The sequence below is a fragment of the Neodiprion fabricii genome, chromosome 1, assembly GCF_021155785.1.
Source record: "Neodiprion fabricii isolate iyNeoFabr1 chromosome 1, iyNeoFabr1.1, whole genome shotgun sequence".
In the NCBI taxonomy this organism is placed as follows: Eukaryota; Metazoa; Arthropoda; class Insecta; order Hymenoptera; family Diprionidae; genus Neodiprion; species Neodiprion fabricii.
The window spans coordinates 8,292,872-8,311,220 of NC_060239.1; the positions used below are offsets into that span (position 1 = coordinate 8,292,872).

Genomic DNA, 18,349 nt, shown 5'->3' on the forward strand with positions numbered 1-18,349 from the left:
AGGGATGTAACGCCGTCGAAGGTAACGGCGAATCTTTAAACCAACGCGACTAGCCTCGATGCAGCTGGTGTCTCGTGTATAGAAACCATTGGTGAATTCGGAATTTCCCCTTGCACCGACTCAGGCGAATAACCGACCGAACTTGTTATCCCAAGTCCGAGAGGAATTCTTGAATGAAAACTCCTGCTCAAATTATGTACACCCCTTGGTACGATACTGCGATTAAAATTATATGAGTAAAAATTTTCCTCTCAATTTCCATATTTCTTTGCAATTTTTCCCCCTCATCATTTTTTGAATTAACCGACGTACCGTTTCGTAAGGCCACTTGAAAGAAGATGTTCCGAGGGAGCGGATGGAAGCTTGATGAAATAAAGCTCATCTAAATTTTTATTTGAAAATAAATTACCCGATGGACTCGAATTCTCTCGGTTTTACTTGTCGGAATATCTGAGGGCAAACGCGTAGTGAATTTCGTCGAAATACAATGATTGTTATTTTATTCAACAAAGTACGTCGAGTGTTCTTCCTAGGCGAGCACGGTTATTCTACGTCTCGTTATTTCTTTTCTTCCGCTTCTTCTTAAAACAAATGATAAATCAATTCTACAAATCCGCAAGTTTTATACCGGTTAAAAACGTTGATGATATCGCGATTGAATAAGTCGGTTATAGAAAGAAAGTAATGAAAAGAATGGCCGTGGTGATATAACGTATAAAAATGAGATGAAGCATGACTTTTTCAAGTGAGGAATATTTTGACTTAAAATTTTCCCAGTGTCGCGTGTCGCAGAGGTAGGTTAAAATGAAAGGGCGTCCGTTTGTTGGGTTCGCTCCTTTCTTACTATTATGATTATTATATCTTTCTTCTTTTTTTAGTAGCCAAGGTATATTCGTGGTCCGTGAAATAATGAAAGTTATAAAAGAAAGTTAGGAACCGCAAGGAGATGGTAAGTACTTAAACGTCGGCAGAGTTTACAAAGGCTGGATCCCTGCACCTCTTTTCAAGAGAAAACAATGGAAATTTACACCCTGGCTCACACTCTAACCTTCCTCTCTTCTCGCACCAACTTCCTTCGCGGCGACCACCGATCCTCTTTCTCCTTTCCCTCATTCCCCGTGTCCTGCCAAGCTCTACAGTGTTGCAACTCTTGCTTCTTGTATCTCGAATCAGCTGTTCTAAACTCTCGATCTCTTGGTCACGTATCGGATTCCCGAAGATTTATGGTTCCAGCGTTTATAGTGCATCTGGAAATCGTTCGCAAAGTGCACCGTTACACAGCTACGGGTAAATTAAACCACTGAACGTGGGTTTGGTCGATGAACGTGCCAAGGAAATCTAGACATTAACTGCCCCATAGCCCTCCTGGGGAACCCTAACACCGATGGTCACAATGGCCACAGTATTTACGTGTCCATGGTGTATAACCGAGGACGATACATTCGACAATCGCCGATAACGAGTCATCGATCGATACTACAAGAAAAGGTGTTAAAAAATATCTGATATGTTGTAATTTTCACGTGAATAGCCGCCGAAAGAGGCGTAGAGCAGAGCGGTGCGTGCAATTTTGCTTGGAAATGTATTTTGCATTTTTGGGACCCGGAGAAGACAGAGCCAACCCTAGATTATGGAAATCATGTAATAGTGCTTTGGTATACGACGGAAGGCGGGTGGGCACGTTGGTGCCTACTTTCGTTTCACGGTATAGCCTCGTTATTAAAACCCAGGTGGCGCTACTGGTTTGTTATATATTAATGTAATCTATTCTCGCAGCCACGTTAATCCCTTGCCCTGCACCCAGCACCGCCTAGTCACTCGTATTACTGACTCGTCTGCGACGTAGCTGTAGAATTCTGTCTGTTCTCGGGCAATCCCAGTTTCCCATCTATTCAAATTCATCATCATCTTCGAACACATTACACCTTTTGCCGCGCAATGAGATCGGTACATTACGCTAATTCGATTCTTCCATTTTCAGGTGTTTAAAAAATGGTCGACTCTAACCGCGAAGCGAAACAGATTATACTCTGGAATTGATCTCACAGTTCGTGTTGTACTATCGGTCTGTAATAATGGATGAGAATGGCCGGTGATGTAGTGTAGAACATGAGGCGGAGAGCGATGAAGAGGAAGAAAGACACCCGGAGAACGATAGAGAGAGAGAGAGAGAGAGAATGAGAAGGATACGGAGGGATACTTTGTTCAGTCCAATAGCTGAGAGGGATCCTTGGCACTTTAGAACTCTTTGATATTTCACCCTGCAATGGTAGTTTCTTGTTTCTGAGTCATGTTGCGCGATTCCAGCCAATCAATTAAAACTGTGGAGTGATAATCAATTGGGAGTAACACATTCACAGCCAAAGACAGTCGGGCAGCAGTGGGATATAATTCGTGGAACGAATAAACGAATAACTTTCACCCGGCGCGAATGGAGGGATGATTTCTATTGCGACTCTGTTCATGATCCTGGCATTTGTTCCCGATAAATAATTTGTGGTTAACATTATTTCATAGTGTCCCTAATTTAAGTGAAATCCCATTGAAGAGAGAGAGAGAGAGAGAGAGAGAGAGACAGAGAAATAGTGGGTTTCAGAATTTTCTGGGTCTACTTACATAAAAACTTGATTACAGAAACTCTTAGCTGCCAGCTATATGTATACACTATGCGAATTAGTTGAGGATAGTCTGAAGTAATTTTTCACAGAAAAATGTAAGGATGAGTTCAGTATTTCATTAATACCATCCGGAAAGTGGTACAAGGAACTTACCGGAGAGCATTTAGCGGTAATCATTCGTTGAGAGAGGAAAAGTGAATGCTCTTCGGGGTGCTATGCGGTTCAAGGAACGAACGCTGTACCTCGCAAAGGGGTGAAAAAGCGACTGAATCAGATGCTTCCGTAAATAAAAAGCACTATCCGTCATTTTAGTTCTTCCCCAACGCTGCACGAATCGCTTACCGATTTGTCAATTCGAAATTTCTTTAATTCGAAAATGAAAACATCGCACTTTCAGTCAAGGAGAAGGGAAAATAAGTAAATTATCTAGTCTAGTTTTTGGATTCCCAAAATCAGCAAAACTGGAAATAGTATTATCAGGTGTATATAATACATCCGCTAATGCCAAATTACTGAACTGAGAGGTAAATAGTTGGCGAAAGAAGTACGGAAGCGTGATAGGAAAATCGTGGATCAATTCGAAAAGTAACTACTCGGAGTTTCTAACCTAAAACGATCTCTCATCAGAGTGCGGGAGCCAAATAAATATCTGCTTGCACTTCCGCTTCCGTTTCTCAAGCCTTAACCTAGGCTAGCAGTAGCAGCTGTCCAAGTTCTGACTTCTAAGAGGGTTTGCCAATTAGGAGAGCCAGCCTCATTAGAGGGCTGTCCCAAGTCAGAGAGATAGAACGAGATACTCTAAGACGGACTATAAGATTCGAAGTAAGACTGAATGCAGAGAAGAGTACAGCCCTTAATTCGAAGAAACAGTAGTCGATATTAACCGTAGGTGGTTTTTTTTTATTCCGGTTTTCTTTTACTTTGTTTTTTTTTTTTTTTTTTTCCATACAGCTTCCGGTTGATAAACTTTTGTGGGAGAGAGAAGGGAGGTGAACTAAACCGCGTCCCATGAATTGTGTTTGAGAAGAAGGAAAAAACAAAACCGTAAGAAACTTCCAGGCTGGTCTTTAAAGATGAACGAGTTTGAACTCTATGATCTCATGTACCCGATAGAAAGTGCTTAGCGTGCTCTGCTAGTTGTCGTACTTTCAGGAACGTTCTTCGAGCTTCGGAGAGTTTTAGAGAGTCATAAAGTCGCGGTTGAAAGTTGCTACGGAAGCTGGATACGTACCGGCTCTTCGATATTGAGAGTCGCGTTTGGAACGCGGTAATCGAAGCAGAAATGGACCTGATATACTATTTAGTTTTATCATCGATACGTACCATCCGCTGTCGAATCTGTTTCATCGAAGAAGTTGAAGAAATTACGAGGCACCACAACTTGGCAGTATAGAGCTTTTTAGGCTCTCTGACACTTTGAATAAAGGGCGGTCAGATACCCGAATGCAAAGAGAACCGCTGCGAGAGGAATGAAAGTCTGAATCAGCACGTGAAAGTACCAGTATGGAACGGATTAATCTAGCCTCTGTGTAACTTTGAGAGCAGCAAATAAGTTTCGCTGCCTGTGGGCTTGAGTTGGCAAGCACGTAACCCACTGTATGCGAATGTCTGAATGGGGGCAAGAACTATTTTGTTCTTGTTGGAATGCATACAGTCACGACTGTTTCCAATTTTGTCGCTTTGAGGGTCCCATAAAAAGAACCTCTATTTGACCAGCTTAGTCAACCCTGATAATTCCAAATTACATTCCCTGCAGTCCCGCAGCTTCCTTTCCGAAAGCTGCAAGGCTTTTGTCGTCGGGATGGTGATTTTCAGTCCGTACGAAGAAGGTCAGGAAGTTTATTTCAGCGGAAAATGAGCAATGGAAGTTATCGGTGACAGCCTGGCAGAGTTTTCAACGAAATGTTCAAGTTCATATCTCTGGTTGAGCCGCGGAAAAAGAAATCGATGCACCCGCACAACTCCAAGTTATAATTGAATTTCCGAGTTCGAAGGCGTACGTGTAGGTGTGCCTACATCCGTTGCTGCTCGCGCTGATAAAAAGCTCCGGAGGTTAATCGAGAACCGAATTCTGGATCTTGACCGAACAATAAGCAAGCGTGTATATTTATAATATACATATATTGACGAGGGTTTCCACCACGGGGAGAAGAGTTTCTCCGCATCCATCAACCATATTCAGGATAATATCTGAGTGCGTCTGACAGAGCAGCTTAGCGCTGATATATCGAGGCATTTCTCAGCCACCACCTCCTTCGCCCCTTTCTCCAGTTCTTCGTACTTGCCCTTCGTCCTTACCCGGCGAAGGCTTGCCTTTCATTCATCCGACCAGCAACCTCCACCGCCGTCGTCGCTACTCCACCATGTACAGAGTTACGATGTCTATACTTTTATCCGCGGTACAGTGCCGTCGACGGAGGCCCTCTTCAACCAGCGAGTTCAAAGATTGCAGGAGTCGAATTGAAATGTAAATTCCATGGTTTTAGTCAATTGACTTTTTTACGGCCGGATCGATGTAGGCTCGAGAGTCCCTGAGTATAAGCCTCTCGAAATTGTGTTTCCTCCTTTCTTTCTCACGGTGAGTTATAAGAACCAATATCGACGAGAGTAATATGGCTGAAAATTGTTGAGTTTCAAGGCGGTGGACACTGCTTGCCCTTTGTTTGGAAGAAGTTTCATGCCGAATGGAAAAGGAGATTAACGACGAATAGTTCCCGAAGATTGAAATTGAATGTCGGTAATGGTACTTGTCCCGTTTAATCATCTACCACCGGATCACTTAGCGGACGTATTACACCAACGTGAACTCTTAACGACCCTTGCAGCCAGCAGCTGCACCAAAAACCCACCGCAGCCTGCTGTCATATTAAAAATCCGGGCTGGTTACACGGCGTAAAAATTCTTAAACGATGCATATTAAAAATATAAGTTAAACAGGGTCGGCTGCTTTTAAAGGAACTGCAGATCCGCCTTCATGAGCCAAGTCTTCTTTAACGGAGTAAAGTATTGCCTGCGTTTTAACTGTGATTCAGCGTTGCATCGACGGTGAAAAACCGGTGCTGCTACCTCAAAACCACCTATTCGCGGCTCGATATTTATGGCCATTCCATCTACGCGTGTCATCGGATTGATTGATGGATTGTTGGTACGCCTCCGAGGCGATGTTGGAACATGTGAAAACGTCGGGATGGGCGAACGTTCACAGACCAGGATCTTGAGTATTTTGCGCGACATCGGAGATGATCCTTGATAAATTCCCCCGACGAGTCACGGGTCCCGATGAAGTAGTTTTAGAAACGTCACTTGACCCAGCTTACGGTTCAGAAGAACCACAGCGCTGGAGCGGATCCATTCTTGCGAATATTGTCCAAGGTGTTTTCATTTCGACGTGAAATTATCAAGCTCGTTAGATAAATAATACGACCACTATCCTAAACACTCAAATTTGCACTAAGCTTGTCATAAAGATACGGTAATTGAAATTGATGAACAAATTCGTCCAGTGCTTTCAGAATACCGCCAACAGACAGAGCGAATAATTTTATGGAGCTTAGTTACGATCTCGGTAAATTGGGATTGAGCAAGTCGGTTAATTTTCTAACTCGCTGTGCGAACGTTGTTCGTTCACGGTTTTCCGCACTTGGCAATAAATCAAGTCATCTGAAATGACGCCGCTGAAAGATTCCGAGGATAATCAGTATAGACACTTTATCGGCACCAAATTCCATCTTGACGCTATCTAAAATTGCCCCCTTCGAACGAAGTCGAAGCTTGTGGAATAAAATTGGCGACCAAAAAATGGCCGATGAAAGGCGGGCCAAACTCGCGAAATTCGCATGGCGTGTAAACAAATTTTTCGGGTCTTCTAATTTGAGAATTGTAGGGAAATTCGGAATCGTGGAAAAAGATTAAGGATCTCGCGTCCGTGTCGCCGAGCATCCGGCGTTCCGCGACAAGCTTGGAATAGCAGGGAATAGCAGTCAGTCCACTGGCGACTTGGAATGGCATGTGGAAGTCCGCGTTCTCCGTGGCTAAGCGACTTGAGTAAATAGCGACGTGCCGTTTACATCGAGTCATATACGACGTTCGACGAGTAAATGTCGGGGTTATCTATCCGCTCCAACGTATAACAACTTCTCGAGGCTGCAGACTTTCAGCCAGGGCAAAGTTTCAAGTACTTTTATACTACCTGCGGCAGTATAACGTTATACCATAAACGCGGCTTACAAGTCGACATGTATTTTTTGTTAAGGATTAACTATTAAGCGAAGCTTAAGTGTTTGAAAAGTGCAGAGCCCATTGCAGAGTGTATAAATGCCCATCTAATGCGGGCAAAACTTTACTGCTGAGAAGATGATCCGCCCTTGGAGGGTCAATTCCACGTCGAGGACCCGTTTGGCACTTCAAGTTTGAATTATTTCAACATTTTTTACGGGCCAACAAAATGGGGAGCAAAAATTCTTCTACGCAACTGCTTAGCCCGTGATTTTTTTTAATGAAATATCATACTTGGGAGGTGGAATTTTTTTATTCAGGAAAACTCTCGGCCACTCGAGCTATAACGGGCCGTCCTTATTCGCTGGTAAAATGTCCACGTGGTTGGTCGTCGGAAGGTTTCAACTTCGGAGTCGAATCTTGTAGAAAATTACAATCCATCGGTAGGTACTCCAAACAAGAGGGTGTGACATTAGTGAAAACTGCTATCGGTAAGTCGGACAATCAATTTTCTGTCCAGAATCGTGCATCTTCGATAATTTTCGATTCGTGATCAGTTTCAAGATGGATTTGATACAGGTGGAATTGGAAAGGAGGAAAAACCAAATGACACGTGAATTTCCGTGATCAGTGAACGCGATGATGATGACAGTCATGTTTCGCGTGAAAATAAAGGACACGTGGCGATGTCATTTCCTTTCAAGTCTCAACGTAGGAGATGAAAACGAATTGCGATCTCATGACAAGTTCCGCATCCGGTCAACCGTCGCAATGTTCCGCGACACGTATTCAGAAAAATGAGCAGCACCCGAGCATTCGAGACAATATAAAATCCATGCTTTATGCATTAGACTCGTCTGTTATAAAAAGCACGGCCACTTTAATCCCACGACTCTCGTCACTTGTTTAAAAAAAGAAGGTAAAGAAAAAGCTCATCGCGATGCAGGTAATGCAAACAGATAAATGCCACGTCGTAATCCTATGTGCAGCATTATACGGACAGCGTAGCGGTATAAAGCCTGTACAGTTCGTTTAAATACTCAGTTTTCTTTTAATTCCTGCACTCCGAGTTGAATTATCGCCGACTCAAACGTGCGAGTAGTTGATGCGTTTTATTTTACTCTTCATTTTAAAATTTTCATCCTCAACGTACGCGAGATGGAAGTTTTGATGCTTATCCATCGTTGACAGGGAAAATACGAGCGAGAAGTTCTTTGTTATCTGACGCTTTCAGTTGACGCCCGACTGTCTTGATTATATTACTTTTCCTCCAAGCGTTGTTTTTCACGCCTTCATACGCAAACGCAACCGTACACACAAATACACACACACACACACACACACACACAGACATGTGAACACGTATAACACTGCGAATGGAAAATCGCTCTTTCCAATTGTTTTTTCATTCCATACTTTATTCCCGGACTTTTTCCACCCTCTTTCCCGCTCTCTTTTTCCCCTGCATTTTTTCACAACCAAAGGGCGATATGTTCGTTTAACGGGGCCGCGACTTCGACCGCGAATGACAATGGGAAACCCTCTTTACGATCTCGCTACCCGCGGTATGATTTCGCGGTTGACTCGATGATTCATGCCCATTTCCCACCCTCTAATCCGGCACCACTAGCCGGGAAATTCTCTCTCTCTCTGACCTCTGCAGACGCTCATCGATTGCCTCCGAGGGACTTGTCATTTCAAACCCGGGGTTTCAGCTTCCCCAGACTCAACTGGGCAATGCCCTGTCGAATACGCGAGAGAAGAAATCAATCGGAAGTAGATAAGTTGTTACGAAATCTGTTATTGCAGCAATTGTTTCACGTACTCTTATTATTTGCATTCAACGAAACCGTCTCACGTCTTACAATGTTGATTTTTGACAGGCAATAATGAATCCAGGTTTGTCTTACGCAGATTTTTCTATGCCTAATTCAAATATATTCATCATCAAGTGTTTGCGGTACGTTTAGTTGATTCGTAAGGCGTTAGGAAAGTAAAGTAAAGAAAAATCATGGTGCGGCATTTTTTTCGAGAGATTATAACTTGGGAAGATGTGCTAAAAAAACGTGAATCCAAAATCCAATAATGGATTTTGGACTAAAGAAAAATACGCACAATGGTGATTTTTCGTGACTCTCTACGTGATTTTTAATAATACAGAAAATACGAGTGATTGTTATTTCAATCACTTGATACACGAGAATCTATACTGATTCACTGAGTTTTATGTTTGTGAGCGATATCTGATTATTATTGGATTGTGTAACTTAATCATGCACGCGTCGTTAAAGTAATTATTAATATGGGATCAAATCTGGTTTTCCACTGTGTACAAAATCCTTTCAGCTCTATTTATGCTGAAAGTGCGCCATCGTTGAAAATCGTTATTTCATCTGGATTCACGGAGTTGAATTTCAAACTTCATTAATACAATAATTATATATATATATGTATAAATATTAATATAATTTCAAATAAAATTAACGCCTTCAAATAAACACTCTGCAGACAGAGATATCGGAATAAATTACACTCATTTCATTATGAATGAATTATTCATTGCATTGTGAAACATATTCGTTGAACAGCTGAAGAGACAGAGCGAGAGAAAAAAAATCCTTGGTTAATAGTGCTCGTTCCGTTCGAATATCTCGTTATATCCAGCATAAATTATCCATTTGATTAAAAAGGGCTTTGATGATCGGCTTCATTCTTTTACGACGCCGTGATAAGACATCGTCTAGTGATCGAAATATAGATTCGTAATTCGATGTCAAATTGGTGGGATTGAAATTGTATTATCGTAAACAGACGTTTAAGACAGAGACAGTGATGAGTTTGAGAATTGCAGAATTAAATCATTTAACACGTTTGCAGTCAGATCTTTCTCTTTAGGTTAACCCTTTCAGTTACAGAAACCACTATAGTGACACCCTTTTTTTCTTTGAAATTTTTTTTTATATTTCGTGCCAAATCCTGAATCTCTTTGCATCGTCAGGTAACTGAATTGCGTGACTGTAAGGGATAAATTTACGGCAAAATATTTAACGATATTTATAAACCGGTTTTAAAAATCTGCAAAAATCTTTCAGGCTAAATCGATAAAAATTATGATCAGTCAGCACGAATTATTTGTTACCATGTTCACCTGCACTGACAACTTGCGCTACTTCACGATGCGTGAGAGATCTTTGTCTCTATCAGTTTGAAATAAAGGTGTTCTTTCCGAACCAGAACAAATAGCTTCAGACGTCGCAGCCCAATTGCGATAGAAATTATGCATTACCCGTGAATTCGCAAGCGACAAGATCCAGATAGTCTCGGATCTACTTCTCGAAGAAGATCAAGTTCGGCTTTTTTCATCGCAAAAAGAAAAAAATAAAACACATGAAATTAGACAGTAATTGAAAAGGTCCTTATCGAGTAATCACTCGAAAGAAAAAAAAAAATACGTTCTCCAAAGTCCTAGTGTAAAGAAGTTGTCGAAATCATGGGCAAAACACATCGTTTTTCAACTTATTTGTAACCCGAAATAATAACATACGAAGATAAATCATACAGTCATAACTATAACGACTAACAATAAGAAAAAAATATACTACACATACTTTTTCCCTACTTTAGTGTAAATAACCAAAAGTTTTGAATAATCTGATCTAATCTTGCTTCAGATTCGTCTACCAGGAGAGAAATTGTAAGCGTCGACTTGTTAACCTAATTTTTCTGCGTTGCCTAATAAAGAATGAATTTGGTTTTTTCACTGTCTGTACAAAGCTGGATTACGTCACCGGAAGTGTAAGGTTGTGATTTAGATTTGATAATCATTGCAGAATAGATTGGTTATATTTTCATAAATAATAATTATACGTTGTTGTTCTCGATCTGGCGAAATAAGCACACCGATTTTGGGCGGCTTCTGACCGAAATCTTTGGCTAGCGTCCGACTGAAAGCCGGGCTTTTCGGTTGGGCCCACTCAGCCGTACAGTTTTTTGGAAAGTTTTAAGTGTGAAAAGGATGTACGGGTACATTGGCCCGCTTTTCCATGGCTGGGAAAACCATCTGCAGAAACTAATGAAAGCGATTAGCGTCGGTGTCAGAGTGCGGTTGTGGCCTAGGGTCGACCCATTATAACTTGAGCCACTGTTCACATTCCACGTTAACGGCAGATGGATTACTCTTAGCACCTCGTTCGGAGGCGGCACATCTGCACATGGTTACACGGAAACCGCTGTTTTCATAGAATCCTTCAGTCTCGAAGAGAGAGAGAGAGAGAGAGAGAGAGAAAGTTAGAGGAGTAAAACGAGAGACGTGGAGAGGAAATACGAATAAATTCTCCAAACACGTTAGCGTCCTGCGCCCTCAAAATGAGTTTATTGTTTTCGGAACGAAAAAAAAAAAAGAAAACGGGGCAAAAAACGAAGATAACGTACATATGGCACGTAAAATTCGGCCGGCTTTGCACGGTTACCAAAACTAACCTGACGTAGTACTGTTCCGAAAATTTCTCTCGTCTGAATGGCTCACTAAATTACAAAGATTAAAGGCAGGTTAGCCCATAAAATTGTACGCCGGTTCAGTACAACAGCTGACTCCATTGATAAAATATTGTTTATAGAGGGGATAAGGTATTTATAGGTTGATGAAAAAAATGGGCCGAGAATAAACGAATCTGTTGTCGCAACGAAAAACAAAAAAAAAACGTTGAAAATTCATGCGATATAATTTGTACATTTGAATCCATCGAAACTTCGCAATATTCAGAGAGTGCAAATTCGTCGATTCGTTGACTAATTTCTATCACGTCACATATTTCTTAGCACTGTCACGTCTCAAATACAGTCCTTACCAAAAACTGACTGGAAAATCAGGTTATTCTGCATTAAAAATGTATTATATACACGTATATATTATATATGACGAGATATTACAGATGAATTGACGAAAATTGCCTTTCGAACTAGTATAATTATGTAAATGTTCAATTTTGAGTTTATTTATATTTTTGAAACTGGTTTTTCCGGTAGCCGTGAATGTGTGAAGGTGAAAAAAAGAGAGTTTGCATTTTTTGCAAACATCATTCATCGACTTCGCGGTGGGTTTGACCATACAACAACTTGCCCGAGGAAAACTCGAACCTGTCGGTAATAATGAGTTTTGTAAAATTTCCAGGAAGCAGTCACAACGAAGCTTGGAAAAATGCAAATCTCACGTACGTACAATAAACTCGTTTCAAGCTGCAAACAATTCGTGGCGGTATTTGCAGTTGAATCTTTTGCTTTCAAACGGCATAAAAAAATTTAGTGAACAGAGGGTCGAAATGAAAGTATAAATAAATTGGAGCGGAGAACGAAAGCCGCGCAAGCGCTATTCTACGGTGAAATTCTGCTCAATATTGTTGAAAATTACTACTTTCTGGATCGCGTTTCGTTTTCCGTACCGTGTATGTATCAAAAGGGCGCAAAGTCACTGGACGACGCGAATCGTTGGGTCGGGGTCAAAATCCCGAAAGACCAAAAAGTCGATTGGTCGAAAACCCGAAATTTTCGAGATAAAAATTCTAAAACAACGAATGACCAGCGTACCGAGCGTACCGAAGCTGGGAATTTTGCTACATCACCCAGTTGAATAACTGTTTTCCCGAATGTTCATTTAACCGAACGCCTGCTTATCGGAAAAAGTATTTTCAGGACAGTCGGCATTCCGGATGACCAAAGCATAAAATGTGGAGATACGGAAAAATGAACGTTCCGAAATTAAAAATCGAGAGCGGCTAATACTTCCAACAGCCGTAAAACTGAAAGAAATAGTTGTTGACAATCAAGGTTCAGAGGGAGCAACATCACGATTTGCAAAATGCAGAAGGGCCAGAAAGCCAAATGGCCGCAATACGGTTGTCATGGTTACGTGGGCTTGTGCTAAATGGCACCAGACTCCGGCCATCGGATACGCGTGTCGTTCCAGAGAATATATGGGTTTATGACGTCATCCAACCTTCCGGCATTTTGGCCATTTTGTCTTCAGCGGGTTCCGAGATTTCGACCTTTCGAGTCTTTGGTCAGTCGTTATTGGTGAATTCGGATTCATAGATTTTCGACAAAGGCACGACTCTAACATTTGTGAATTCGATTTTTTGACTGTTCGGTATTTTCGCAATTGAATATTTTGCCCTTCGTAATCTTGGTCATTCTGAAAAAAATATCGGTATCGATTTATTTATACATTTTTGCGTTCTCAATTTTTATTTTTCCACCTGACAACTTCTCGTATTTATAATCTCTACGTTTTCAATTGTCGGTAGTTTGGCATTCGGGATTTCGTTCCGTCGACTTTTTGGTCTTTGCATTTTTGTACCCCAGCCGATTGTTCGCCGAGGTGATCCTCACTCCTGCAGGCTGCTACATCGCAGCTAGGTTGGTCTTATTTCGTACATAGAGAAGGCGAGCGCCGTTGGGAAATCATCTAATTTGTATACAAAACGAAAATTTCAACATCGAGCCACGCAGACACATATACATACGGGATTAACGTAACAATTTTCCTTCCTCAAAAAGCTGAGGGCTCTCTCCTTTGCTGCATTTTCCGTACGACTACGCATCCACCCTTGCGTGTTAACTGTGTCGGATATATCCTTCGGGCTCTTGCGATATTCAAACACAATGTAAGTAGATGGCATTTTCAGGGAATCGAATCTTATCGCAGTAACATTGAAGGAGGAAATTTTTGGCCCATTTAAAAGAATCAATTTGTAGACGCATTTTACACGAAATTCACTCGTGGAAACATAATGTTATGTTGTAAATAGTCAAATTAATGAAACAATTGTTTCAAAATCGCGAACAAATTAATTTCAATGAAATACATTTCAAAACACGAAATCTCACTTGGAATTTAGTCGATTTAATGAAATAATACATTTTTCGTGATATTATCAAAATATTGAATACGCTCCGGTACATTCAACTAAATCATTCAATGCAGCCCGCTAAATCTATTCGGTGAATAAAGATCAGTAAGATTCAGGAAATCATGAAGGCTACAGCTTAATTATCGCTATTAAATAATATGTTATACCGTGACTCTACAAAATTTTTTGCTGAAATAGTAAAATAGTGTCTGTAACGAGTTAAAAATCCTTTCTCGTAAGAGAAGTAAGATCAGCAATTATAAGGAGATGCTACAGGCATGTATCTAGTAAGATCAGTAGAACCGAATCATGCGTGGTCTGATACCGTTGAATCAGTCTGTCAATTCACAATGGCATATTTCTTTGTCGTTGTTTGATGTGGCCCTTAATTTTTGTAGCAATATAAACTACGATCAGGCGATAATTTTTTCAGTCACGACAATTAATCGATCATTTTTCAATCATTACTGAATGATTTTACTGCGCAAATCCGATTTTGCAATTGCAACAGAATCTGTAAGATTATGGTGCCAGAGCTTTTTTTAAACAACATGAAAACATTTTCTTTTCTGCGCGCTATAAGATCAAATAAACTTTTTGTTTGTGAGAAAATGATGTTTGGTCTGATGAATATTAACTCTGAAATTTCGTTGCTAGGAGCAAATTTTGCTCATTACGCAGAAAAACTTTTCCGAGTGTAGTTAAAAAATTTTCACATACTACATATATCGAAACGATATCGAAAACGTTCAATAAATAACTGCTAAAAGCTGGATCAAAATCGATCGTCGAACCCGCTCGGCGATGGAAAATTGTTGAAATTCTTCCACATCCTTTAAGACGCGGGCGTTCCTTCGAGGATCAATATATATATATATAGCAAAAGACAATCATGACACGTCAGTCGAGTCGGCAAAGTGTTTTAGAAGATTTAATCACTAGTGGAAGGAAACCGAGAGCAAAGTTTCACGGAGGTAATAATTGTCCTCAACAATTAAAACCCCTGACGGTATGAAGTTGGTAACTTTGAACGATTAACCTTTGTGCGAACGTGGCGACAGCCGAGACCGAGGCCCCATTGTGTTCTAATGCAAAGTATTTCAACTCCTCTTTACACTCGTTCTTGATACCTCCGTCGCTCAGAGTCTGACGACAGTGAGAAAGTCCATACAGAGAGAGCTGCACGATTCGCGCCGAGGAAACAAACTCCGGGATCTTCGTACAGTTAACCCGGATAGAAGTTTGCTTGCGTACGTTCGTTTTTTTTTCCACTATTTTCTCGTCTCGAAACTTGGTGGTGGCGCAGGTGATGCTAAGGGATGAACCACCTCGCGGTTTACCGGCTGCAGAGTCTCTTTACGCACACATTCCTTGAAACCCGGTCAAACTGCACCAGCCTGCAGGAGTTAATCCCTGATAAATCCTCCAACTCTCGTCTAATTCCGTATTGAGCTTCCTTAATTTCATTCCGCCGGGGACTCTGCAGGTTTCTCCGATTTCACGTGGACTCAGACTCGAAAAAACGACCAACCAGATTTGAATTCATTTGTTCTTCTCCTTCGGTAATCTTTGTAACATCTCCGATCGATCGGACATTCTCACCGATTCGTTACAACTGTTACAGCACAAAAGATACAAAACTTTTCCAGAGATGACGGGAGTTGTGAAATTTCATAATTTGCGAATCTTTAAATCATTTACGATCGTGCCTAAAAAATTTTCGTTTGATCTGAGGTATGTCGCATTTGTCTTCAGTTTCGCATGCTCAAGTGCACGGAATATCTCGAAGGAAAGGAATTTCATTTCGCGGCAACAGGACGTGGAATATTATTCCTTCTACGAAGGGGAAAATCTCGGTAACGTTTGCGAATTTAAAAATATCAAATTTCTAAAAATTTCCACTCCCTTTTACCCCGAAGACATCTCTCCCTATTCGATCCCAGCTATTTTCTCCGGGGAAAATTTAAATCGAAACGTGGATTTCGGATGACGCCTGGATCCGGGACTTGTCGACACGCGGTTTTGACATGTTCATCGAGCGAAGAGCGTGAGGTCAGCCTACCGATTCGCCGGCCGGCGTCAGCCGGTATCAGGAGTGGACAGATTTATGTAGGTAATATCGGAGGCATTAGGCCTTTGACTTATCGGCGTTCGTAAAATCCAGCGTTGCGAAGGCCTATGTTTCATTCATGGGTTCATAATACGTCAGATCTCCGCCCTCCCCGTAGAACAATGCTGCTTAAATCCGCTTCGCCCGTCCCTCTTTCGATCCTTTTCTTTCCTACACCCTCTCTCTAGCTATCGCAATTTTAAACAGGGGACGGTATTGCTCGTTTGGCATTTATTGTTACTGTACTGCTTTCTTCGACCTTTCTTCCCCAGTTTCTATCATTGTTGCATCACTTTGTCTCGATACTTGGCCTTCGGAATGCAGAAGAGCCTTGCAAAATTGTTAATTTTTGCATAGCGTGTAGCTACTCAGCTTGTTTCATTTTCTACTCGATTCCTTTCTCAACTTACCCCAGTAATTTCACCTGGATAAAAATTCCGCCACTTTCTCCTGCACATTCAGTCTTCATTTTTTTACATCACTACGCTGGATCCTCGAAAATTATTGTATAGAAATTTTGTCCGGTTAATAAACTCATTGCCCGAAAACAATAAGGTTTAAAAGAGAAATTGAATGTAATTCTGGTGAGTGAGCCGCAATTAATCGGTCTATTCACTGCAAAAAAAAAAAAAAAAAAGGGATCACGAAATTCTTGCGGCTTCTACAAATTTATATTATCGCAAAATGGAAGCGTGAACGAGTGATTAGAAGACTATATCAATGGAAATAGGAATCGAACAATATGGGCCAAGCTAAAATATCACGCTGAAACACAAACAGTTGTTGCGAGTGAAATTTTCGGAGTGAATATTCACTGCAGCTTATTCGTTGGATCTATTGTTCTATTGATTGATTCGTATTACGGCTACGCAACTCGAGCCACGAAGGACTCATAGTGAGTGAATAATCGTATTGGGTTCCCTAGACGGACTGGTAGATTCGGTGAATTGATTCGTTCTATTGAAGGAAACTGGAGAGTCTTCTCTCTCAGGGAGCCTTAGCAACCGAGCCTATTTAGAAGCCAGCTTAAATTTACCTTCACTATCTGAAACTCCGTATCTCGATAAATTCGTTGTATCTCGTTCGTTTCGAATCGATTTCGACGTTAAACGTATTTTCTTTGGTACTTGGATACTCCGTTCGTTTCTGCAAATAAATCACTACATAAAGAGGTAAGAATTCCTTGTCGGACAAAAATTCCGATCTATCATGCATAACATCTGCGGATATACATAATACACATTTATTTCATCCAGTCGTGAACATTAGTATCTACTGCAAATCCCACGTCAGTTTTTTAAATTATGCATTAATTATACCTGTATGGACGATAAAAGAGGTCAGTCGATCAAGCTGAGCTTCCGTTTTTTTTTTTTTTTTTTTTTCATTATTCGTAAAGTTGCATACTTGAAAAAAAAAAAACAGAGAGAAATGCAATGATTGGTTACACAAAATTAATTTCTTTTCCCCAGTTTTTTAGCCAACGAGCAATTAATTCATCCGAGAAGTAAGCGATAGAAATTCAGCGGATCTTCGTACACACACGGTGAGAATTCTTAATGTTTCGATCGTTTCTTGGCTGCAGATAGAGTCAATCGCGTACCGATATCCGTTCGTACGTTATAGGAAAAGCCGTAGAGTGAAGACGTCGGAACGTTTCGCAAACATTTGTACAAGCTATTTGATTAGTTTAATGGTCCATTGGACTTGACGCGGTTCCATCATCGTTTCCATGATATAACTTAACGGGCAAATAGAATGTTATACGGAAGATTTGCCATAGATCTTCGGAATTCCGTGCATTGGTAAACACCTGCTGGCATCGAGGCTAGAAATGTTCGATTCATAGATAAGTGCGACTCGATTAACCACTCGAAATCAATCGGTTGTAGAAGAGGTGAGTGAGCAAAAAGTGAAAATTGAAAATAATCGTCGAGTGATCAATAATTGGTGAAAAAACTTTCCGCATAGTCGGTGAAAAATTTCAAGTAAAGCCGATTCGGAATTCAATCCGTGCACGCAATGACGTATATAGTGTGAACATAAGTGACTCGCATAGTTTTGTAATTGAGTATTTGCTCAGAAAATTTGCCCCTCCCGTTGGGTAGAAGAATAAAGTAAAAAGGGAGAGTGAAAGTTAGAGGGGAAAAAAGTGGCCGTCGGTGGAAAACACGAGAGTGGCTTAACTTTTAAGTGAGGCATTTATGCCTCATTTTGAGGCCCGTTTGTCTTATACATCTCTCGCCTCTCTACTCTTTTCACCCTTACGGTATTACGCGCGAAAATGATAAAGAAACAGCCGGCACCCTTCGCCAGTCAAAGGGAACCAGCAGCCCTCGGTCTCTGTCCTTTAGTCGATTTCTCAATGGAAGAATTGTTTGCCTCACCGTAACAATAGTACGTTTTGTTCCTTGTATCAACCTCTGAAAGATACGCAAATGATCTTGGGCCAGACTTTGATCTGCACCCTTCCAGCTTATGCCGTTCGGCCTTTGTACGAT

The 18,349-nt window shown here is 41.0% G+C and overlaps 1 protein-coding gene across 1 annotated transcript in view; it reads right to left on the bottom strand.

The window, feature by feature from the left end:
* LOC124177767 (suppressor of lurcher protein 1) overlaps positions 1 to 18,349 on the bottom strand; it is a 354,466-nt gene that overhangs the window by 153,348 nt on the left and 182,769 nt on the right. The window lies entirely within an intron of this gene.